We start from the raw sequence: 25,644 nt of genomic DNA, 5'->3' as shown, positions 1-25,644 counted from the left end.
AGCATTGCCTGCAGGGTTTGGCCTTCCCAGGGGGGTTAGAAAAGACAAAAAGACAAAGCGGGGGACCCCTGTGGGACCCTAGCACCAGAGCTGAGGGAGCAGGGTATCCATACCCTAGTCACTTTTCTTTTTTTTTCATTTTTGTCTGGGACTCAGCTCAACTTGAGTCCTAAGATTGCTGCCAACAATTCCCTGGTTTTAAGTATTGGCAGCCAATCAGATTTTGCCACGAGATTGGAAGGGGTTGTGAATCCTTTGCGTCCCTAGCTATACAAATTTGGATTTTCTTCAATTTATCAAAAACTACTGAATGGATTTACATCAAATAACAAAAAAGGGCTCTTTCTGGACCAAGAGCTATCTTTCTGCCAAATTTGGTGTAATTCCATCCAGTGGTTTTGACACAATCACTGATAATTTTTTCCGTTGAGAATTACCATTTGAAACGCCCTAAATTTCACCCCTCCTTAATCTGAACCCCTGCTTCACGGATCATTCTGAAACTTTGCAAACAGTAGCTCATGTGACTGTCGATTTTATTTGGTAAATTTTCATGAAGATTTGTCAAGCGGCATCAAAGATATAGGCAAGCAAAAAACAGCTTTTTCTATAGAAACTAGGTCCTAACTATAACTCCCTAGTGGCAACCACCACTAGGTAATATATACATATAGTGAGCTGAAATGTGTGTAACGAGGTTCGCTACTTAAAATAATTTGAAGGTGGTGGATAAATTATAAATGTACGTTATAACTATAACTTTAGAATTTCTAAAGCTGGTGTAGTTTAAACCTGGTTTGTGCAGTGAAATACATTTTCCTAATTACAACAGAGGTTTAACCTTTTTTTATTGAATATCAATGTTTTTTTTTAAAAATGTTAATAAAAATGTGTTTCAAATCCTACAGTCCAGTGTCGCAAGAGGAGAGTTATATGAAGTGTCGTACAATACAGTGGAGGAGAGTGTTGTAAAGTCTATTGTCATACAATGGAGTATTGTACATTGAAATCGAGTGGAGTAGAGTAAAGTGTAGTAGCATATTGTACAGTGTAGTAAAATGTGTTATATAGTGTAGTGGCATAGTGTCTCATAGTGGAGTCAAGTATTGTAGAAAATATCGTAGACTGGAGCAGCAAGTCGCACAGTGGAATGGAGTGCCAAACAGTATAGTAGGGTATCGTAGTCTGTCAAAGAGTGCAGTAGAGTGTTTTAAAGTGCAGTAGGGTGAATTAGAGTGTTATAGAGTGGAGTATTGTCAAGTGGAGTGTCATAGAGTAGAGTGGAGGAGAGTGTCGTAGATGGGGTGCCATGTCATATAGGGCCAAATGTACAAAAGTAGGAATCACCCTTAGGAAATCGGTGATAAGAGATCCGATTGCATTTTAGTCAATTGACTGGTTTTGCATTTCCTAAATAGAGATTTCTTATAAAGAAATCTCTATTTAGGAAATGCAAAACCAGGGGTGGCACAGGCAAAGAAAAAAAGGCCCCCCTTGGCGCACCCCAAAAATAGGGCTGCACCTTCAGAGCACACATATGCCTAAGGGGCATGTGCGTGCTCTATTGCACTTCAAAAAAATCACAGTGGGGTGCTTTTTTAAATTTCACCTAGTTACCACTGACTTCAAGTTGGTAATAGTTGTATCTCCTAAATGGCAAAGTCACATTTAGGAACTGCTTTGTACATCAGAATAGGAATCGCAAATAGGTAATCCCTATTTGCAAATTCCTATTTTGGGAGCCGCAAATTGCGATTTCTATAGGGTGGAAATCGCAACTGGCGATTTCTTAAAGCCTTTGTACATAAGAAAAGGCCATTTTGCATTCCTTAACAGTCCAAAATATCGATTTGGATTGTTCAGAAATGCAAAAGGGCTTTGTACATCTGACCCAGAGTGAAGTAGAGTATCGTAGAGAGAGAAGTTGAGTGGAGTGTTGTCAAGTGTCATACAGAGTAGTACAGTGGCATAGAGTGGATGGGCATAGAGTGGATTGTTGTATAGAAGCGTAGAGTGAGGTAAATTCACATACAGTGGAGTATAGCAAAGTGGAGTGGTGTAATATAATGTGGAGTAAAGTACAACAGAGAGTATTGGTGTGTCGTACATTAAAGTGGCATTAAGTGGAGTGTACTGGTGTAGCATAGGTCATAAACTGCTATGATTAATAGAGTGGGGTCTGGTACAGTACAGTGGAGTGCAGTGTCATATAGAAAAGTATTTTATAGCAAATAGAGTGTTGTATAGAGGTGGACAGTGGAATGTACAGGGTTAAAGTAGACCAGAATGCTGTAGAGTTCCATGAAGTGTGGCAGACTTTTATAGAGTGGAGTTATATAGAATGGAGGAAAGTGTCATACAATGTAGTGGCATAGAGTGAACTACTTAATGTGGAGAAGCATACAGTGGAATAGCACACAATGGAATACTCTACAGTGATCTATAGAAGGGAGGAGTGGCATAGCGTAAAATAGCATTGAGTGGAGCGGTGTACATTTGAGTGGCATAGAGTGGAGTAGGGTACAGTGGATTAGTACAGAGTGAGGTGGTAAAATATTCAAGTAGCATACCAAAGTGTTGTGGAAACTGTTATAAATTGGAGTGGTATCTCATAGAGTAGAGTGAAGTGCTGTGTCGTACAGTTTTGGAAACTCTTGAAGAGTGGAGTAGAGTGTTGTACATTAGAGTGTGTTGGCATAGAGTTGAGTGCATATTTTGCCAGTGGAGTACGGGTGTAGAGCGAAATCTAAGAGAATGGTACGGAGTGCAGTAGAGTTATGTAGTGTGGAGTTATATAGAGTGGAGGAGAGTACACTAGAGTGGTATAGAATGGAGTAGCATACAGTGGAGTGGCATAAAGTTGAATAGCATAGAGTGGAGTAGCATAGACTGGAGTGGCACTACAGTGGAATGGCGTAGAATGTAATAGCATATAGTGTAGTAGCTTACAGCAGGGTGGCATACAAGTGGTTTAGACTGGAGTAGTGTATTGTGGGGTGGGGTAGCGTGTAATAGTATACAGGGAGTGGGGTAGAATGGAATACCATACACTAGAGGGACAAAGATTGAAGATGTGTACAGTGTAATAGCGTACAATGGAGTCACATACAGTGGAATAGCATAGAACTGAGTACAGCAGAGTGGTGTAGAGTAGCATAGCACAGAGTGGAATAGCATAGAGTAGAATGGACTGGCAAGCAGTGGATTGGTTTATACTAGACTAGTGTACAATAGAGTGGGGTAGAGTATAGAGTGAAGTACCATACAGTTCAGTGGCATAAAGTAGAGTGGTGTGGAGTGGAGTGGTGACCAATGGATTAGAGTTGAACAGAGTAGCTTAGAGTGGAGTGGTGTGCAGCAAAGAGGGGCGCAGACTGGAAAGGCATATGTAGTGGAGTTGTGTACAGTGTGATGGCGTACAGTTATGTGGTGTAGACTGGAGTGGCTTACACTGGAATGGGGTAGAGTGTAATAGCATACAGTGGAGTGGAGTTCAGTAGAGTGGTATCAAATGGAATAATGTAGAATGGAGTGGGGTAAAGTGGAGTGGCACACATTGGAGTTATGTAGGGTGGAGTAGCATACAGTAGAGTGGCATACAATAGAATAGCATAGAGTATAATTGGGTAAAGTGGAATAGCATCTATTGGACTAGCGTATAACAAAGTGGCATACACGAAAGAGTCATAGATTGTAGTTGTGTACAGTGTAATAGTGCAGTCTTGAGTGGCATAGAGCAGAGTGTTGTACAGTGGTTTGGCATAGTGTGTAATAGTGTATAGTGGAGCAAGGTACAGTGGAGTGGCGTATAATGGAGTGGTGTAGACTGGAGTTGCGTACAGTGGTGTGGAGTAGAGTGTAATAGCATACAGTGGAGTGGCAAACAATGGTGTGGGGTTCAATTGAATAGCATGGAATGAAGTGGCATAGAGTGGAGCACCATACAATGGAGTGGCATAGAGAGTGGAATAGCCTACAGTAGAGTGCCATACAGTGGAATAGTGAACAGTGTAGTGTTGTAGAGTGGAGTAGCATACATTGGAATACAGTGGAGTGGTGTACAGTAAAATGGCTTAGAGTGGAATAGCGTATACTGGAGTAGCGTCCACCGGAGTGGCTTACAGCAGAGTGACATAGACTGGGGTGGCACACAGTAGCATTGCGTACAGTGTATTATCATATAGTGGAAGGGCGTAAAGTGGAGTCTCATACAGTGAAGAGTCGTAGAGTAGAGTGGTGCAGAGTGGAATAGTGTATAGTGGAGTGGCTACAGTGGCGTGGCATATGGATATATGTGAAATTAGTAGCAATGTAGACTATGGTGTGCATAGTAAGGCAAAACAGTGAATTGTGCTGACTTGCTTTCTCCAGATTTACCAATCAATGCAGGGCCATGCATGGCAGCCTTGCGTCCCTTTGAAAATCTGACTTTAGTATTGGATTCCCAGGTGACACCATGAGTGACACCAGGGAACTGCAATCCAATAATACAGCTAAGCCTTAGTTATATATTGGGCCATGATAACTTTGCAGTATACAGTGGTAAATGCCAATCACAAGCAAGTATAAAATTGGATAATGGCTTTTTTTAGAGAATGAAAAGCCAGCCATATTCTTTTTACTACACTTTAGATGTATTCATTGTTAGGGTGTTAGATATAGGTAAGTAGTAGGTCCCTGTTTATTATCAATTTATTTAAATGGTATTAGGGAGGGGTATTTATCATTTTTTGTATATTTTTGAATAGGTTTATGGCTATGTACTGTGGTAGTTTCACAACATTTTGTGAAATTTTGCAAGAGTACAGCGGTGACAGATATCAATAAGTTTAAATGCCTTATAACTTACCCTACCTAATTGCATTCCAGCTAGGTCAAATATGCATTGGTGGAAACATGTATTTTGGGATCCCCTTTTTATATTTGCACTCCCTACAGGATTCACCATAAAAATGTACATTATCTCACAATGTAGAACATGCTAAAGGCCTGAAGAGTTTGCAAATGCAGTCTAGTTTATTTTTGGTCTTCCTTGTTACTTTAAGTAGGATTGTGCTACATATGAAGTCCAAAGTGAATGAAAAACAATCGTTATAAAAACTTGAATTATTTTTTTTGTCATAAATGCCAATTATCATGTCCTCTGTGTGGTAGTTTGTGTAGCTCACCGCTAGGTAACCTTTTCATTTTTTTTTTGGCTTGTTGGGCACTCTTGTATTTAGTGAGGCAGAGAGCATGCAAAGACAATGTATGTAGAGTAATATGTATTCTATTAATTATGTATTTGTTTATAGGTTTTCATTAGTACGTGACCATAAATGGGTTTTTCATACAGTAAATTCAAAACTTTACAATGCAGTCAAGTTCATTTTTTGGGCTTCCTTGTTACCTTTAGTAGGATTGTGCTACATAATCAGGCCAAAGTGAAATGAAAGGCAATTGTTGTTTTTGTGGAAAGTGAAATTATATTTTTTTCCTCATGGCCAATTATCATGTCCTCCAAATAGTGGTTTTTGTGGCTAGCCACTACATTCATTTTTCATTTTGAAGCACAGGGGTGCCTCGGAAAGATAATTATTGTTTGGCTTGTGGGGGCAATTTTATTTTGTGGGTCAAAGAGCATGCAAAGAAAACGTATGTAGATTAAGATGTATTCTATTCATTATGTATTTGTTTATAGGTTTTCATTAGCATGTGACCATAAACTGGTCGTTTAGTTGTTCTTGTATCAAATCTGAACATTTAGATATGCAATCCAGTTTATTTTTTGGGCTTCCTTGCTACAAGATATCACTAAATGGAAAAAAACATATAACTTAAAAAATACTTCGTCTACTTACCTGTGGTACCCAAAAGAATCACGTGGGCCCCTTAGCATCTAATATTGCCAAATTTCAGCAAACTCCAACTGGCAAATTTTGTGCTACACGAAATATGAAAGTCTATGTAAAATGCTTTGGATCTCAAGACAAATTTTTGGACCCCCTTGACCAAACACTGAAAAACTTTCAGTACTCCAACAATTAAACAGGGGTAGCAGGTCTGCAAATGATTGCAGACATTCATCAAACACCAGTGCAGAGGTATTAAGGGACAGAAATCCCTATCTCTGCTCACCCTAACTATAATTACACTTTGAAAGATATATATATATATATATATATATATATATATATATATATATATATATATGTATATATATTAAAAAACAAAGATTACAGGGATGTTATAGTTAGGTTCTGAATTTACTGATATAAAACCACAGAAAATCACCCATTAGAATCTGTTATTTTAAGTAACTATAACTCACGCCCTCGCCATGCACAGTTTTCTTATCAATAATTTTATTGCAAATGTTGCAGTGATAATATCAAGATGCCATAGAAGATATCATCAATGCTATAATATGTGGGGTAATTAGCTGTGCATGGCAAAGGCACGGGTTATAGTTACCTTAGTGCGCAAGTTATAGCTACATGAAATAACTTTAACTATAACTGCTGAATTTCTATGGTTTTGCATGAGTAAATTCAGAACCTAATGATAATGTCCCTGTAACCTTGTTTTTTCAGTGTATTTCTATGTTTTTTTTAACACAAAGTAATTTTAATTACTATATGTTAATCCAACCACTGCCATGCACAGCCTTTGACCGTGTGTGGTTGGGGTTGGATGCAGGGCCTGGCCTGTGGTCAGGCCCTGCAACCAAGCCCTTATAAATCAGCCAACCCCTAGCCACTCACAGCCTTTGGCCATATGCAGCGGGGGTTGGCCACAGGGCCTGTCTCTGTCAGTGGATCTGTGAGTGTCTGAGTGGGTCTGAAAGTGGGTGTGTGAGTCTATGAGTGGGTCTGAGTGGGTGAATGAGTCTCTGAGTGAATGTATGAGTGAATGCATTAGTGTATGAATGAGTCTGTGAAAGTTTTTTAATTTTTCTCTGCATATTCTCGAATATTCTCAAATATCCTTGAATATTCCTGAATATCCTTCAATATCCTCAAATATTCTTGAATATTCATGAATATCATATGTGGTAAAAAAATCATTTTAACCCATATATTGAATCTCAAACACCCCTATATCACTTCCGTGGGGTCAGGGTACCACCACTCTCACCACTTATGTCAATTTAAATTTTATTTTCCAGCCCTGGAGACTGTGTCCCATTATTAATAATGGCAGCTGCAACTTTCTAGTCAGATTGCAGGCAGCATTCCTGCTATTGCGTGCATTCACAAATTTGCCGAGATAATTGTGAAAATGTCACGATGAATCAGTGGACCTATATATACAAATGTATTTCCCCTTCAATATCTCAAAAACTATTGAATGGATTTACACCAAATAAGCAGAAATACAATCTGCGTATCGACAGCTAGCGTTCTGCCAAATTTGGTGTAATTCTGTCCAGTGGTTCAGGAGGTAGTCGTGTTTAAAGGTCATACGGGAATTAACATGGGAATCACACATTTTATTAACCCCTCTTCTTCTCAGCTCCAGCTTGATGGATCACCCCCAAACTTTTTGTGCACAACTAGAATCACAGTCATAACTTTTTTCAGAAAGTTTCATGAAAATTCATCAAATGGTGACCAAGATATAGGAAAGTCAAAAATGCTTTTTCTATGGAAACATGATCCTAACTATAACTGCCTATTGGCAACCGCCAGTAGATAAGATATATATATATATATATATATATATATATATATATACCTGTGACCAAGGAGCGTAGGCTCCGAAACGCATTAGGATTTTGTTTTTGCTCTCAAGGCTGCAAGTTGAATAAACAAGCTGGTGTATTTTGAGTCACGGTACGTTGTTTTGTTCTTGCCAAGGTGTCTCGGATTTTCAGGCAACGCGGTGTTGGGATATATATATTGACCATACCAAAGGTTACAGGGGGGTTATTGTTAGAAAATAGAATTTAAAAAAACATAGAAATGGTTGCAGCTTCCAGATGACTTGCACAGTTGCATACTGTTAGCAATGTAAAGGGAGGGGGATGGCGATTTCAGCCCTGGAGACATCGTCCCCCAGGGCCCACCACAATTCAGTGGGGAAGGGGGGCTACATTGCTCCCAGGGCTGATCTTGGCTCTGGGGACCCCATCCTCCGGGGCCGAGCCTTAATTAAATGGAGGAGAGGGCTGCGCAACCCCTATCCCCAGGACAATCTTGGCCCCGGGGACCCCATCCCCTAGTGCCCACCCATCTGTCTTGGGTGCCCCATAGGTCACCCTGTGTGGAATGGGATCACAGAGAAGTCTGCAGGACCCTGCGGTCCCAATCAGCTCCCCACCTCCTGCAAGAGCCAGCATTTCTTTTCCACATAGGGAGCTGCTAGACATGCATCTTGCTGTAAAAGCAATTGCATCTCTGCAGTCAGGGAAACAGAGGAAACCTTTGCTTCCAGTGGGCGAGAGCACTTTGACAGCTCTTGCCCGACGGAAGCAGAGTGTTTGCTCTGACTTGGTGGGAGCTGTCAAAGCTCCCACCAAGTCAGAACAAACAGCTATGTCCTGGGTGGGCACCTGGGGACATAACAGGAGCCGGTCCTTGGGAGTGGTAGTCGCCAGGGCCATTATTGGCTCCAAAAGGGGGGCTGTGTGGCCCCCCTCCAATGTTTAAATACTCCCAGGGAGGTGGTGGTCCCCGGGGCTGAGGGGCTGTGACAGACCCCCTTCATTATTTAATTTCAGCCTCGGGGAGGTGGTGGTCCCCGCGGCTGTGGGGTGGTCATGAGCCTCCTTTATTGATTAAATTGCCTCAGGAAAGTGGCAGTCCCTGGGGGCCTGGGGGTAACCCTACAGGGTTCCCTTTTTTTAAATTAATGTGTTGCCTCAGGGAGGTGGTGGCCCCGAGGATGAGGGGGGGCACGGGCCCCCCTGCGTATTTGTTTGTCAATGTCCCAGGGAGGTGGCAGCTCCTGGGGCTAATATGAGTTCTAGAAGGGGGCCCCATGTGGCCCCCTCATCTTTCAATCCCCCAGTGTCCTTGGGACCTGGCCCACCCAGGGGCAAAAAAAAAAGGTCAGGACAATGCACTTTTTTATTTTTAAATGTCTTTAAAATCTGCAGATGTGGGTCATAGATTTTTTTGAGATTTAAGTAAAAAAGATTTTTTCGTTCTGGCGGGGTCAGCAAGGGACCCCTAGACCAACGCTCCTTTTCTTTTTTTGATGGCTTGTTGAAGTGTTGGCAGCCAATCAGATGTCAGCACTGGGATATGTGGATCTGTGGAGGATCAGTGTCCCTAGTCATCTATATTTTGTTTACCTTTATTATTAAAATATCTCCAAAATTACTGAATGGATTTACACCACAACACAAAAACCACTCTTTCTGGACCAAGAGCTAGCTTTCTGCCAAATTTGGTGTAATTCCAGTGCTCCAGGCTGCAGTCATGTTCAAAATCCCTAGGGGAAAATTCATGGGGAAAACACATTTTGGGCCCCGCCTTTTTTTCAACCCCCACTTGATGGATCACCTCGAAACTTTCAAGACAGAAGCTGAATTGTCCAAATCATACATTTACATTTTGTGAAGTGGTGCCAAAATTATTGGCAAAACAAAAAAATGTCTTATCCTACTACCAGTCGCCAGCCAGAGGTAGTTATAGTTAGGAACTAGTTTCCATAGAAAAAGCATTTTTTTCCTTGGCTACATCTTTGGCACCATTTGACAAACCTTCACAACATTTTGCAAAGAAAGTGTCCTTTAGGGTCTTGCTGTTCAAGTTTCAAGGCAATCCATCAAGCGGCGACTGAGAAAAAGGGGGAATCAAAAAAAGAGTGGGTTCCCATGTTGATTCCAATTGACATTTTTGGTTATGGAAGGTACTCGGGAAGCAAAGATTTTAGACTATTTTCTGTAAATTCACCCTGTGTTTCTCAGCCATATGAGAATGAAGTCTGACATTCTCAATAAAATATGCACTTCCAACAGGAGCAGTTGATTACCTTGCGCTCTAATGCAGTCTCCCGGAGTGTTCTAAAGAACGACTAGAGAGCTAACAGTCTTACTTTTGACAAACGTATGGCCAGCCTGAAGTCATCTTGATTTAGTCAACTGATAAAACTTCAAACATTTAGGGCCAGATGTAGTAAAAATCTGGATTGCGACTCGCAAATTGCAAGTCAGACCGACTCGCAATTTGCGAGTCGCAATCAAGAATGTAGGATGGTGTCCCTGACACCATCTGCGACTCGCAAGGGGGTCGCAAAGGCCCCCCTCATTAATATTAATGAGGTGGGTCGCAATTTGCGACCCATTTGCGAGTGGCGGCACTCACAGTGATGGTGGCCTGCTGGAGACAGCAGACCACTATGTCTGTGACAGCTTTTAAATAAAGCAGTTTTTTTTTTTGTAATGCAGCCCGTTTTCCTTAAAGGAAAACGAGATGCATTACAAAACTGAAAAATGAAACGTTTTCGTTTTATTTTCTCAGAGCAGGCAGTGGTACATAGGACCACTGCCTGCTCTGACATTTTTTTTTCATGCCATTCACAAAGGGGAAGGGATCCCATTGGGACCCCTTCCCTTTTGCGAATGGGTTACCACCAGTGTGTCACTGGTGGAATCTGCGATTGCTTTGCGACCGCGTTCGCGGTTACAAAACAATACAGCATCGCGCTGCGACTCGCAATTATGAAGGGGAACACCCCTTCCTAATTGCGACTCACAGTCCCGCTTTGCGAGTCGGTAACCAGGTTACCGACTTGCAAAACGGGGATTGGGCATTGCGATGTGCTTTTTACATGTCGCAAACAGCGAAATCCGCTGTTTGCGACGTGCAAAAAGCTTTGAACATCTGGCCCCAAGGCCCTTATTTATGAAAAAGAGGCGCATCAGAGCTAATCTACCACTTTTCCTGCACCCACCTACGGGCACCTAATGACACCATGGTTGCACTCTATTTATAATACGGCGCACCATTGTGGTCATTAGAACAATAACATCAACAGTTTTTATTTTGTTGTGGTACTTTGCTACACTAGCACTAAAAATGTTGATGCTAGTGTGCAAAGTGCAAGAAAGCCATTAGGATTCTATGGGAGCGTCATATTAATGCCTGCTCTCAGCAGGCATTAAAAATTATGCCAAAAATGGCACAGTGAAATCTATTAAATTTCACTGTGCCATTTTTGTGAGCCTCCTAGAGCTGAAGCGCCCCTTGCATACATTATGCCTGGCACAGGCATAATGTGGCAGAAGGGTTCACAAAATGGCACAATGCACGCATTGCACCACTATGTAAATACGGCATGGGGAAAAAGCCACTTTAGTGCCACCTTAATGTCAAAAAATGACACTATGGCGGCTGTAAGGTGGCGAAGGGGCTTTCAAATATGCCACCTAAATTTAGAAAGGGACAAAATGAGGGAGTTAATTTTTGCATAGAAATCATCAAAAGTGCTGAAGAATGAAAAATTAGGACATATTTTAACTTTTTTCTTAAATATCTTCCTCTGGTGTTTCATTAACCCCTTCACTGCCAGGTCTTTTCCCCTCCTGTGGCGAGCCTTTTTTTGACTATTTGGGGCAGTTCAAGTTTAGGCCCTCATAACTTTTTCTCCACATAAGGTATCCATGCCAAATTTGCGTCCTTTTTTTCCAACATCCTAGGGATTCAAGAGGTACCCAGACTTTGTGAGTTCCCCTGAAGGAGACCAAGAAATTAGCCAAAATACAGCAACAATTATTTTTTTTCAACAAAATGGGAAAACGGGCTTCAGAAGAAGGCTTGTGTTTTTTTCACTGAAAATGGCATCAACAGAGGGTTTGTGGTGGTAAAATCACCATCTCCCCAGCTTTCTGGAACTGGCAGACTTGAATGAGCAAACCTTCATTTTTCAACACAATTTTGACATTTTACTGGGACATTCCCCATTTTTACTCATTTTTGTGCCTCCTTCCAGTTAGTGACAGAAATGGGTGAGAAGCCAATGCTGGATCACAGACAGCTAAACATTTCTAAAACGTAGACACAATTCTGAATTCAGCAAGGGGTCATTTGTGTAGATCCTTCAAGTGTTTCTTACAGATAATAACAGCTGAAATAAAAGAATATTGAAATTGAGGTGAAAAAACAGCCATTTTTCTCCACGTTTTACTCTGTAACCTTTTGCTGCGATATCAGATATTTGAAAGCAATATACCGTTACATCTGCTGGACTCTTCTGGTTGTGGGGATAAATTGTACCTGTAGGTTCATCAAGAACCCTAGGTACCCAGAGCCAATAAATGAGCTGCACCTTGCAGTGGGTTTTCATTCTATACCGGGTATACAGCAATTAATTTGCTGAAATATAAAAAGTGAAAAATAGGTATCAAGAAAACTTTTGTATTTCCAAAATGGGCACAAGATAAGGTGTTGAGAAGCATTGGTTATCTGCACATCCCTGAATTCCGGGGTGCCCATACTAGCATGTGAATTACAGGGCATTTCTCAAATAGATGTCTTTTTTACACACTTTCTTGCATTTGGAAGGAATACATTTAGAGAAAGACAAGGGGCAATAACACTTATTTTGCTATTCTGTGTTCCCCCAAGTCTCCCTATAAAAATGGTACCTCACTTGCGTGGGTAGGCCTAACGCTCACGACAGGAAACACAAAATTGACACATCACATTTTTACATTGAAATCTGACATGTTTTTTGCAAAGTGCCTAGCTGTAGATATTGGCCTCAAGCTCAGCCGGCACCTAGGGAAACCTACCAAACCTGCACATTTTTTAAAACAAGGCAACTAGGGGAATCCAAGATGGGGTGACCTTTGGGGCTCTGACCAGGTTCTGTTACCCAGAATCCTTTGCCAACCTCAAATTGTGGCCAAAAAACACTTTCGCCTCTCATTTGGGGGACAGAAAGTTCTGGAATCTGAGAGGAGCCACAAATTTCCTTCCACCCAGCGTTCCCTCAAGTCTCCCAAAAAAATGGTACCTCACTTTTGTGGGTAGGCCGACTGCTCACGAAAGGAAATGCACCATAACACTATCTGGACACATCAAAATTATCAAATACAAAACTACCTGTTTTTGTGAGGGTAGGCACCTGCGTTGTTGGTCCTGGGCTAAGCAGACATCTAGGGAAACCTACCAAACCCAGACCTTTCTGAAAACTAGACACCCAAAGGAGTCCAGGGAGGTGTGACTTGTGTGGCTCCCCCTAAGTTTTCTTACCCAGAATCTTTAGCAAACCTTAAATTTAGCTAAAAAATCAATTTTTCCCACATTTCTGTGTGGGATCACCGCACTGGGACAAATTTCATAACACCCAATGTTCCCCTCAGTCTCCTGGTAAAAATGATACTTCATTTGTGTAGGTGGGCCAAGTGCTTGTGACAGGGAAGAGCCAAAAACGTGTGGAAATTGAGGGAGAACCAAAGGGGGTCCAAAAGGGAAGTTTGAAAAAAAACATTTTTAGGCTGACAAGTGCAGCAGAATTTTTACCAGTATAGATGAGACAATGCTGGGTGGTAGGAATTTTGTAGATTCCTGCAGATTCCGGGAAGGTTCCATCACAAAAAGGTGGGAAAATGTGTGATTTCCAGCAAAGTTGAAGGTTTGCAGGGCATTGTGGATAAGAAAATGGTGCGGGGTGCATGTGAAACACACCACCCTGGAATCCACCAGTTTAGTTTTCAGATGTGTCTAGGTCTTGTAGATTTTTCTACATGGCAGCGTTCCAAAGTCCATAAAGTGCAGCCCTCACCATTCCACGTGGGACAATTTTGAGAGTTAGCCAATCTCTCATGGCCCAAATGTAAAACATAAACCCAAAATAATCAAATGTTCTCTTGCTTGCTGTGGGATAAGATGTTTTAGTGTGTGGGGGAGATCTGAAAGACTGTTACCCCATTCCGTTGGGGTGGGGGCATAATCAGGCCCATACTGGTTGGTAGCCACCAACCTACAATTTTTTTTTTTTTATTCTAGTAGAATTTCTGCTCCCCCTGGGGTGTGGATCAGGGGTAATTGCCCCATCTGCCCTCTGGTGGGCAGAACAACTTTGGCCCCATTTATTTGGGGTGGGGGTGTGGCCATACCCTCAACCTTTTATTATGAAAAAAATCATCTTCCCTGGTCTCTGGTGGGCTTTCAGCCGCCCCGTGGGGGCAGATGGGCCTTCCAAAAATAGGCCAATCTGCCCCCAGACCGTTACCCAAGGGGCTGTCCCCCTAAAGAAAACACACACATACACACACACCAATCCCTGGTGCCTAAGTGTTTTCCCCCACGGGGGCAGATTGGCCTAATAGAAATATGCCGATCTTCCCCCAAGTGGAGCAGAAATGGCCTAAAATAAATTTCCTCTCCCCCACCCGGGGGAGCGACCCTTGCTTAAGGGGTCACTCCCTTTGTGTGAAATTGGTGCAAAAAAAATCCCCGGTGCCTAGTGGTTTCTGCCCCCATGAGGGCAGATCGGCCTAACAAAAATCGGCTGATCTGCCCCCAAGGGGAGCAGAAATGGCCTAAAATAAATGTGTCCCCCCAGGGGAGCGACCCCTGCTTAAGGGGTCGCTCCCCTTGTGTGAAATTAATGCAAAAAAAAATCCCCTGTGCCTAGTGGTTTCTGCCCCCGTGTGGGCAGATCGGCCTACTAAAAATAGGCCAATCTTCCCCCAAGGGGAGCAGAATTGGCCTAAAATAAATACCCTCCCCTCCCCCAGGTGAACGACCCTTGCCTAAGGGGTCACTACCCTTGCATGAAATTCATGCTAAAAAATAAAGATCCCTGGTGTTTAGTGGTTTCTGCCCCCCTTGGGGGCAGATTAGCCTAACAAAAATTGGCCAATCTGCCCCCGGAGGGGCAGAAATGGCCTAAATATAATTTGCCCCCTAGGGGAGTGACCCTTGCCTGAGGGGTCTCTCCCCACCTATAAAAAAAAACACAAAAAAAAAAAAGATCCCTGGCGCCTAGAGGTGTATGCCCCCCCCCCAGGGAGCAGATCGGCCTAATAACAATAGGCCGATTTGCCCCAAGGGGAGGCAGAAATGGCCTAAAATAAATTTGCCCCCCCCCCCCCCGGGGAGCAACCCTTGTCTAAGGGGTTGCTCCCCTTGCGTGAATTCACCTTAAAAAAAAACTCCCTGGTGTCTAGTGGTTTCTGCCCCCCTTGCCCTCAAATGGAGCAGAAATGGCCTAAATATAATTTGCCCCCTAGTGGAGCGACCCTTGCCTAAGGGGTCGCTCCCCACATCTGAAAAAAAAAGAAAAAAAGGAAAAAAATGATCCCTGACGCCTAGAGATTTCTATCCCCCTGGGGGCAGATCAGCCTAATACCAATAGGCCGATCTGCCCCTAGGGGGGGCAAAAAAGGCCTTGAAAAAATTGCCCCCCTGGGGAGCAACCCTTGCCCAAAGGGGCGCTCCTCTCATGCTAATTTCCTTTTTAGAAAAAATCCCTGGTGTCTAGTGGGCGTTTCAGAAGCCGGATCGCTTCTCGATCCGGCTCCTGAAATGCTCTGAGAGACTTCAAAGGGAAGGAAATTCCTTTCCTTCCCTTTGAAGCCTCTCAGGCCCCCATCACATGATCAGAAGAGAAATGCTTTGCATTTCTCTTCCGATCGCGGGCTGTGGCTTCTGATGAGGTCAGCGCACGATCGCACACTGACGTCAATCAGATGTCACTGGTGGGGTCGGGGAGGAAGGGGAAGGGCTTCCCCTTCCATCCCTGCCTTGGGGGGTGGGAGGGAAGCCCAGCTCCCTCCGAGCTCATGGCCGAGGACGTAATGGTTACGTCCTCGGCACAGGAGCACTGTGCCGGTGGCCGTAACCATTACGTCCCCGGCACAGAAGGGGTTAAAACATTCTGACATGCAGAATGAAACATGCACTATCAACACCAGCAGCAGACTGTAAGTTAACTCCCTGGTGATCAGCAGCTTTACTACAGTCTTCTAATGAGCAACTAGAGTGCTAAATTTCTGAATTCAAGCCAAAAATGTGGCACATCTCATCACCATCTTGATAGAAAAATGGAAAGCATTTTCTACTGAGGATACTGCCGTAAGTTAGGAAATCAGGTAGCTTCATAACAAATAAGTCTCACAAGATGGCTGTTAGAGAAAAAAGAGCCCAAATGTAGCACAAATATCACCCATATGTAGCCCAAGTATAGCCCAGTGACAGAAGTTTGCAAAACACTTCTTTTTTCTTTTTTTTTGCAGTTTTATATAGCACAGACATGACCCAAAGCTATTGGAGTGCTTAAAATGAGCATCTGTTACATTACACAAGGACACATTCATTTTGGTTTTAGTCATGGGAGATGAAGTGATTTGGCCAGAATCACAGGATGTCGAGCTGACAGTAAAACTTAAACCCAGTTCCCTAGTTGCAAAGTCCATAGCTCTGTCCATAACGCCACATCTTCTCCCTAAAACAGTGCATGGTGAGGGTGCAACACAAGGTATTGTTATCTTAGGGCAGGAGTTATAGTTACTTGAAATAACTAACTATAACAGCTGATTTCTATGGTTTTGTGCATCTCAATTCAGACCCATACCTGTAACCTTTTATGTTTTTAATGAGAAAAAAATATATATATAGATATGTATATACATATATATATATATATATATATATATATATATATATATATATATATATATATATATATATATATGTATTCTTTTTTGTTTCACAAAAAAGAAAGGTTACAGGAATGTTATGGTTAGGTTCTGATTTTACACACATTAATCCACAGCAATCCATCAGTTATAGTTATTTTAGGGCACGAGTTATAGTTTCTTAAGATAGTTAGAACAAGTGCCCAGCCATGCACAGTTTTCTCATCATTAATATTACAGCAAATTTTGCAATGATATTATCAATGATGACAAAGAAAATGTCATGACTGATGTCATATGTGGGATAATTAGCTGTGCATGGCCAGGGCATGACTTATATGTACATTAGGGCATGAGTTATAGTTATCTCAAAAAACTATAACTACAACTGGTGAACTTCTATAGTTTTATGTATGTAAAATCTGACGTTATAACTTCCATGTAACTTTTGTTCTTTTAGTGAATTTGTAAGGTTTTTAAATCCTATTTCCTAACTATAATGTCCCTGTAACCTTTGTTTTTATCAGTGGTTTTCTACTGATTGCAATGCTTTTCCTAACTATGACGTCTTTGTGACCTTTGATTGACTGATTGATTGAGATAGGAATTAGAAATTACTTTAGGTTGAAAATCCCTGCAAAAACAATCAGTTAGACCGTGTGGACATGATCCACAGTAGCTCTGCCAACTACCCTGCAGAATTTGGCAAATCTAAGGTCATCAGCCCGTTTCTGCAGCTGCCCCTAAACTGGTAACAACACCCTGAAATCCAAAGCAATGTTAATGTGGCATACATCAACATGGCGGCGGTGAAGGCCAGGTTGAGCTGCGACCGCTGAGACAGCCTGCAGCTGAATCAGTGTAAACCACAAGGCAGGAAAGGCAATAAGGCAGCAGCAGGAAACCAGTGTGGAGTGGAAAAATCAGACCACAGTTGTTGAGACGCGGAGAGAGACTCCATCCTACCTGCTCTTCACTCCATGCATCTGCAGAGAGGTGGCAGCTGTGGACATCAATGAGGGGCCTAGAAGGTGTGCTGCAGCACCAACGTTTACAAGAGGACCGAGAGGAGTCCGGTGCAATGCGCTTGCAGTGGGGACAGTATCGGTATCAAACGGGGCCAGAACGGAGTCCTGAATAGCCATGCCTGATATGGCATCCATCATGACTCGGCACAGATTACTCTTATTGCAAGGAACTCTAAATTCCCTACAGTACTGTCTGGATTTTGGTGCTCCATTACCGGGTGGGGTACCTGGAGGGGGAATCCTACGCATAGTATAAGCAAATGACTGCAGTAGAAGACATGCGCCCCCTGCTCCTGCTGGAGAAGACGGTGGATGAGGGAGAGACCGTGGGAAAATAGGACTCACCATCCCTCGTCCTAGATGCATACCACAGGCTGCACGCACATCCACAATGTATAGGCCCTACCGGGCGAAAATAATACAGCACACACCCTCTTATAAGCTTTCCCATACCGGGGATATAGAAAACTATATGCCACCAAAGAAGACCTACAGTAATCAAGTATCTAGTTATTTCCCTACAGCGACGGCAAAGTCAACTGGTGCAGAACTTCCTGCAGAAGCAAGTAAGTCCTTCACCAAAGAGGACCTCCTCTCCTCACTGCATGACCTTCAGTTTGAACGGAGGGAGAAACTCAAATCTGATATGGCGACCTCCTTTGACCCATTTAAGACTGAGACTATCTCCCGTTTTAACTTCCCCAAAACCGATGTTGATTCTGTCGGCCTGTGAACGTTGTACCTGGAAACGAAACAACGAGATATGGAACATCAACTTCAGGTGATAGAGCAGGCCTCAGAACACCTTCTCTCACAACTGCAGATGGCTTTACTTAAATGTGAATATTTGGAAATAAATCTAGGAGGGAGAACATTTGAGTGAGAGGCTTGGAGGAAGGAGCGGGGGAACCTGATCCGAGGCCTTTGTTGTTGGCTTATTTTCAGATTTCATAGGCGAAGGACAACATGAGCTGAGGGTGCACAGGTGGGCACTCAATCCCTCAGGAATGGCAAGAGACCAAGGGATATTCTTGCAAAATTGCACTCCTTTAAAATGAAGGAACGGATCCTCCCAGTAGTGCTACCTGCTCCCTTTACAGCAACAGTACCCCGCTACTTTAGCATGACATATGCAATTCAAGCCAGTAATGGAAGGGCTCCATAAAGACTGAATCAAATACCGTTGGACCTACCCCTTTGTTATTGCTTTCGAACTTCATAACAAGCAACACGACTGTATGAATCTCGACATCCCTGGAGACCACCGGTAGTAATGAAGGGTCTCCATTAATCCCCAACAACAAATCTTCAGCGGAGGGGTGGAGTGTCCAGAAGAAAGAACAACAAGACAACAAGAGATAAACCATAACCAGGACCTCCTAATGCTTACATCGGCTAAACAAACCTGTGACACTGTAAGCGTGTAAAAGCTGTCCACTATGGAGGCTCTATGCTCTACCTTCCAGTAGGCATATGCTTTCAAGAACCTTTAGACTCTGTGCAAATCATATTATGAAGAGAGGTACCCTATGTGGCACTCTATAGTGGATTCCTATGGTGCCTCCTACATAACCTTAGCCATATCATGTTGTCGGATACTCCTGAAATTACATAATCTGTGGGATGTAGTGGCGGTATGTTCCAATACGCCCATTTAGTTTGTTGCTTCAACTGACTTAATAGTCAGTGTTCTGTTTCATACTGTTGGATGGATGCTCAAATGCTCATAGATGATGGTGGGGGTAGAGGTGAGGGGTGAAGTAGAATTAGGGGCAGGAGGACACCAGGGAACGACACAATATGACAAAGAGGTTTGTTGGTATCCTGGTGGGGAGACATTTTGCATCTTTTCATCATGTACTCCTAAATGGTTCTTAATACATTAACTTGGAATGTAAAGGCATTGAACTCCCCCACAAAGCGTCACCAGATATGGAAATATATTCTTGATAGGTGCCTAGATATTGTAACTCTTCAGGAAACTCACCTGAAAAGCAGCGATGAACACAGGTTGTGACACAAACCTTATCCCTTAATATACAAATCATCAGCCACCACTAAACACAATGGAGTAGCACTTCTTTTTCACACTTCATTGAAATTTCAGGTCGGAAATCCTATAAAGATGGGTGTATAATGATAGTCAAGGGATGATTGGGGGGCCATTTATGCACCATTACAACGCTTTATGTGCCAAACTCGGGTCAATAAGACTTTCTTATATCTCTCCCCTCCTTACTGGGGCATTTGCAGAAGGGGATATTATTCTGATGGAAGAATTTAATTTGATATGGGATATCACCACAGATAGTACTCATCAACACAGTACTCAAGCCGGTACATTCACTAAAAAAAACTAAATGACCCTCTGTCAATTAGGTTTGCTGGGTGCCTGGACGGAATTTCACCCCACTACACGGCATTAAATTTTTTTCTCTCACTCACACCAAACCTATTGTAAAATAGACCATGTCTTCATTAGTCAACACTTACTTTATTCTATATTGCATGCTAATATTCATCCCATAGCTCTCTCCGATCATACTCCATGCTGTATTGGCACCCTTCGACCATGAAAGCTCTTAGGTGGTATTTCCCAAATATTCTGATGTGAGACCGCCTCTTTCTGGATGGGATCCGCAAAACGATTAGGGAATATTTCCAGTTGAATACAACCCAAGATATATACCACTCTACAAACTGGGATGCATTTAAAACAGTGATCCGTGGTAAATGTATATATTCAATGTCTACTCTGTCTCAACAAAGGACCAAAGAATGCCTCGGATTAGAAGCAGAACTGCTCCAAGTAGAAGGGGAGCATAAAACCACACCCTCCCTTCCTCTTCAGAGGAAGGTTATAGCATTGAGAGGTAAACTTAAAGCCATATATATGAACAGAGCAGAATTAACACTCCTTTGTCTAAAGAAAACTACCTATAATCATGGTAACAAAATAAGTACACATCTAGCGAGACAACTGAGGGTTAAACCAGAGAAAGTGTATATAAGCCACATTAGAGAGGAATCTGGGGATGTTCACCATACTGAGGGGAAAAAGGCTGAAGCATTCAAACAATATTGCAAACAATTGTATGCTTCTGACATAGATGCACAATTAGCCTATCTGGAAGGCACAACCCTACCTCAGGTTCCTTCAGCCTTTCAAGACACTTTAAGTGGCCCTATAACTAGGGAGGAGGTACAAGATGCAGTAAATGCTCTCAAACTTCAAAAATCCCCAAGTCCAGATGGACTTAATGCACATTTTTACAAGACTTTTAGTGCTGATCTTTTCCGTTACCTGACATAACTATATAATCACATTGCTGACTCCCACGCAATGACTCCTACAATGGGAGAAGCCCTAATTTCAGTTCTCCTGAAACTGGGGAAAACCCCTCAACTCTGTGCTTCCTATCGGCCTATTGTCTTAATTAATATCAATGCCAAAATATACACGAAAATATTGGCTAATAGATTAGAAGATCTCTTGCCAGAACTGATACATCCGGACCAATCTTGAATTATTAATAGAAGGTGGATCCATGATAATATGAGGCAGGTGACATACTTAGCCAACAATACTCCTGGCTCTAGATGCTAAAAAGGCCTTCGACCAAGTGAATTGGAATATTCTTTTCCATACATTATGCAGGATTGAATTTGAAAAACATTTTATAAATATGATACAAGTTAATTACATCTCCCCCAGGTCCTGAGTGCTAGTAAATGGGTTGGCCTTCAAACTTTTTTTAACTCTCCCGCGGTACCAGACAGAGTTGCCCCCTATCTTTATCATTGTTTGCCTTGAGCATAGAACCACTTGCAGCAAGGATACAGGTTCACTCCTCGATTTGCAGTCTCCCCTATATTTCTATCAAACACAAGATTTCCTTATTTGCGGATGATATTCTGCTATCCCTCCCTGCTCCCAAAAGTGGCAGGAATCTGGGTTAATCTTAGTAAATCCTTCTGTCTCAATCTTACGGCCCCACAAGTAGAGATGGAGGTGATTGAGACCTTCTCTCGTTTCCTAAGTGTGAAAAGAGAAATCACATATCTTGATATAAAGATCACTCCTAGAATTTCAGTTCTATACAATGCAAACTATACCTCCCTTATTACGATAACATAAAGAAGATTTTAAGTGTTGGGCCTCATTAATGCTGTCAAAATGATTGCATTAACTTACATTTTACACCTCTTTGAAGGGCTTCCTATTGAATCAGAGAATTTTTTTTCTCAACCATTTGTACCATGGTAACGACATTCATATGGCAGGGCCGTTGTGCCTGCCTCTCACACTATTATTGGCACGTCCCCAAGAGGCCGGCGGATTGGTTTTGCCTGCCTTTGCAGATTATTACGGAGCAACTCCATTAAGAATCATGGCAGAATGGTCTCTTAAAGCCTCTGATAAACACTGGCTTCACATGCGTAGAGCAGTGGTGGGGAGGACGATTTGGGAAGCCCAAAGATAGTCACCCAAAAAACCTACCAAGCCGAAAATGTGGCACAATGTAATTTGCATAAATGGCTTAACAACATTCCCTTCTCCCTACATACCATTCCACTATAATGAGGCCTTTCAACCAGCACTATACCTGGGCCCATTTGATAGATGGCGGGAGGGCGGATGTCTTACTATCTCTGATTTGTTTCATGGTGAGGATATCCTGACTTCTTAGAATTGTTGCCCCAACTTTCACTTGCCCATCTTCAAAATCTACCACTATAAATAACTGAAACACTGGGCTCTTACCCTGCCAATGAGAGAAGCTGCCACTAGGGAGCTCCTCCCCATAGAACAATTTGTGGAAAGAGTAGGGACCACCCGGTGATCCACCTCCTTCCTCTATTCACTTTTGCAATCCACTACACGCACCCCCACACCCAACTATGTCACATTTTGGGAACACAATCACCAATAAGCAATGGCAAACGCTGTAGAAAGACATGCCAAAATGTAATTACTCAGTAAGCCTGTGTGAGGCACATTACACAGTGATGTATGATTGTACCTACATCCCGCAAAACTTCAGAAAAGTTTCCTGAATACCTCATACTGCTGTTGGAGGGGTTGTGGTCTACTTGGTGATTTCCAACAAATCTGGTGGGACTGCCCAACTATTCAACCCTAATGGATAGAAATCTTAGCCCAAATCAAGGAACTCTTGGGATACCCTGTCCCATGCACTCCAGAACTTGAACTTCTGGGACTCCGATCTCCATTTCTTAAATACCAAACAATTGACAACCGCTCTATTCTGTGGTTGTGCTTAGGGGCAGCCAAAATGACATTAGCTGCTGCTTGGAAGAAACCCAAGGCTCCTTCTATGTCTCAATGGCATGCCTGCCTCTGGCAAGCTCTTACGATGGAACGCATGACAGATTTAATGAAAGAAGCCTGGACAGGGTTTGGCTTTTTTTGGGGCCAACTTGTCAATCAATCAATCAATCAATCAAATGTATTAAGCGCACTACTCACCTGTTAGGGTCTCAAGGCACTGGGGGGGGGGGTTACTGCTAAAAAAGCCAAGTTTTGAGGTGCTTTCTGAAAGTTAGGAGGTCCTGGGTCTTGCGCTTTGTCCACTTGTCCACTTTCTTTCATGAGGCTTGCAGATTTTCTCTTGTCCCACCCACACACAAGTGCTGCACCTTTTCCAGACGTGACGATGCCACTTCCCTCCATGCTATATAGCTCAACGATGATACTTCCCCGCCACTTCCCAGGACGGGCCACTCTCCAGCTCTGCCCATTTCTGCTCCATTTGACGACCATCCATACATATTTTGAAGGTTATACATGTTTTTTGTTTGTTCTTTTGTTTACTTGAGGCATTCCTGATCAATGAGAAGTATGAATGAAACTGTATATGGTTTTATCTCTTGCTAGAAGAAACAATATTCTTTTTGTCTTTGCCATCACGTTACTTATGATATATACAGATATGTATCTGACCCTAGCCTTAATGAAACTGTACTGACTAATTGCTATTCATATTGATTAATGACCTATCTGTTTGGCAATGTTACAATTAAAGATGTGCCTGTTAAAAAATTCTAATAAAAACAATGAGACAAAAGAAAACAATCAGTCAGGGTTTGTAAAGCACGGCTAATCATCCAACAGGGTATTCAGGCCCTTGCAGGTCCAAGAGAAAGCAGTGAAAAACGAGGGAAAAGCAAGACGATAGCACACAAAAAACTGGGGATAAAGGGGAAAGCAGTGGAAACAATGGAAAAGCAAGGAGAAGGCACACAAAAAAATGGAAGAAAAGCAAGGAGAAAGCAGTAAGAACGAAGAAAAGCAAGGAGAAGGCACATAAAAAATAGAGGTAAAAGCCAGGAGAAAGCCAGGGAATTGAGGGAACAGCAGGGAGAAGACACACAAAAGGGGAAAAAAGCAATGAGAAAGTAGTGAGAATGAGGGGAAAGCAAGAAGAGGGCACACAAAAAACAAAGGAAAGAGCAAGAGAATAGCAGTGTGAACAAGGGAAAAACAGGGATAATGCACTCAAAAAATGGGGAAAAAGTAAGGAGAAGACAGGAGCAAGAGCGATGCAGCAGCACCGGGTGAGCTGGGCCTGGGTCCATATGTTAATCCAACTGGCGCTGTGCACATCCTTTGGCCATGCTTAGTGGGGGATTGACCGCAGGACCTGGCAACCAACATGCAACCAACCCATGATGTGCATGGCCTAAGGCTGTGTGCAGTGGGATGTGGGCTACAAGACCTGGCATGTGGCCATCCCCTTAAAGGCAGCTAAGCTGTTTGCCCATTCACCAGACTGCGTTTGGCCCCAGGGACCCCATCGCCCGGTTTCCTGTGTGTGAGTGGTTTCCTGGGTCTCTCACTGGGTTTGTGAGTAGCTGTATTGTGTCTGAGTGGGTACGGAAGTCATTTTCTAGGACTCAGAGTTTGTGAGTGGCTCTATAGGTGAGTGAGTAGTTGTTAGGGTGTATAAGTGGGTGTGTGAGTGCTTGTGTGGCTGTGTGAGTGGTTGTGTAAGTGGATCTCTGGGTCTCTGAGTGGATGTATCAGTGACTGTATAGGTGTGTGGGAGGGTGTGTGAGTGCCTGTGTGGGTCTGTGAGTGGCTGCGTAAGGGGTTCTTTAGGTGTCTGAGTAGATATATCAGGGAGTATTCAGGTGTGTGGGTGGGTGTGTGAATGACTGTATGGGTGTGTGAGTGGCTGCATGGGTGGGTGGGCAGGTCAGTGGTTTTCTGGGTCTCTGAGTGGATATGATTGTGCTTTTGTGGGTGTGTAAGTGTGCGTGGGAGTGTGTGGAGGGTGAGTGTATGGGTAGGGGTATGAGTCGGTATGTAAGTAGCTGTATGAGTCTCGGAGGGGGATATCAGTGGCTGTATGGGTATGTGAGTGAGTGTTTCAGTGTTTTTTCTGTATAGCTTTGTGATTGTGTACGTATGTGGCTGTGTGGGTTGGCCTTTGAGTGGGTGTGTAAGCGGCTAATTGGGTCTGTTCGTGGCCAATGGAATGTGTCAGTAGGTGTGAGTGTATGTGCAAGTATGTGAGTAGGTATGTGAGCATTTCTCTGGGTTTATGAGTTGAAGTATCAGTGACTGTATGGATATATGAGTGGGTATGTGAGTGGCTCTATGGAAGTGTGAGTGGCTGTGTGAGTGGCTGTGTGAGTATGTGTATATTTTAAATTGGTGTCTGGACCTGCTGATTTGCTGCAGATTCACACAGGGCCATGCTGAGCATCTAGTTGGATCCATAGATCTTGCAATGCAAAGGGTGGTGTCAAGGATGTGTCATGCAGTTAAGGCAATGTGTTGGTTCCGAGGAGCGGTAGGGCTTCTATGCAGAGTTGGGCAGAATTGTTAAGGCTGCCGTTGATGAGGGCCTGCGCTGAGGATGCATCACACAGAGTCCGTTCTGAAGAGATCGTGGAGGCTATGTGGAATCCAGGATGGATCCAATCCACATAGCAGTGGTGATGCACCAGTTCTGCTCAGGGTCCACTGCACACACAGGGGCTTGCAGAGCATCCTAAGCCCACTTCCAAGGG

The sequence above is a fragment of the Pleurodeles waltl genome, chromosome 4_1, assembly GCF_031143425.1.
Source record: "Pleurodeles waltl isolate 20211129_DDA chromosome 4_1, aPleWal1.hap1.20221129, whole genome shotgun sequence".
Lineage (NCBI taxonomy): Eukaryota > Metazoa > Chordata > Amphibia > Caudata > Salamandridae > Pleurodeles > Pleurodeles waltl.
Note: the sequence above shows the minus strand (reverse complement) of the source record.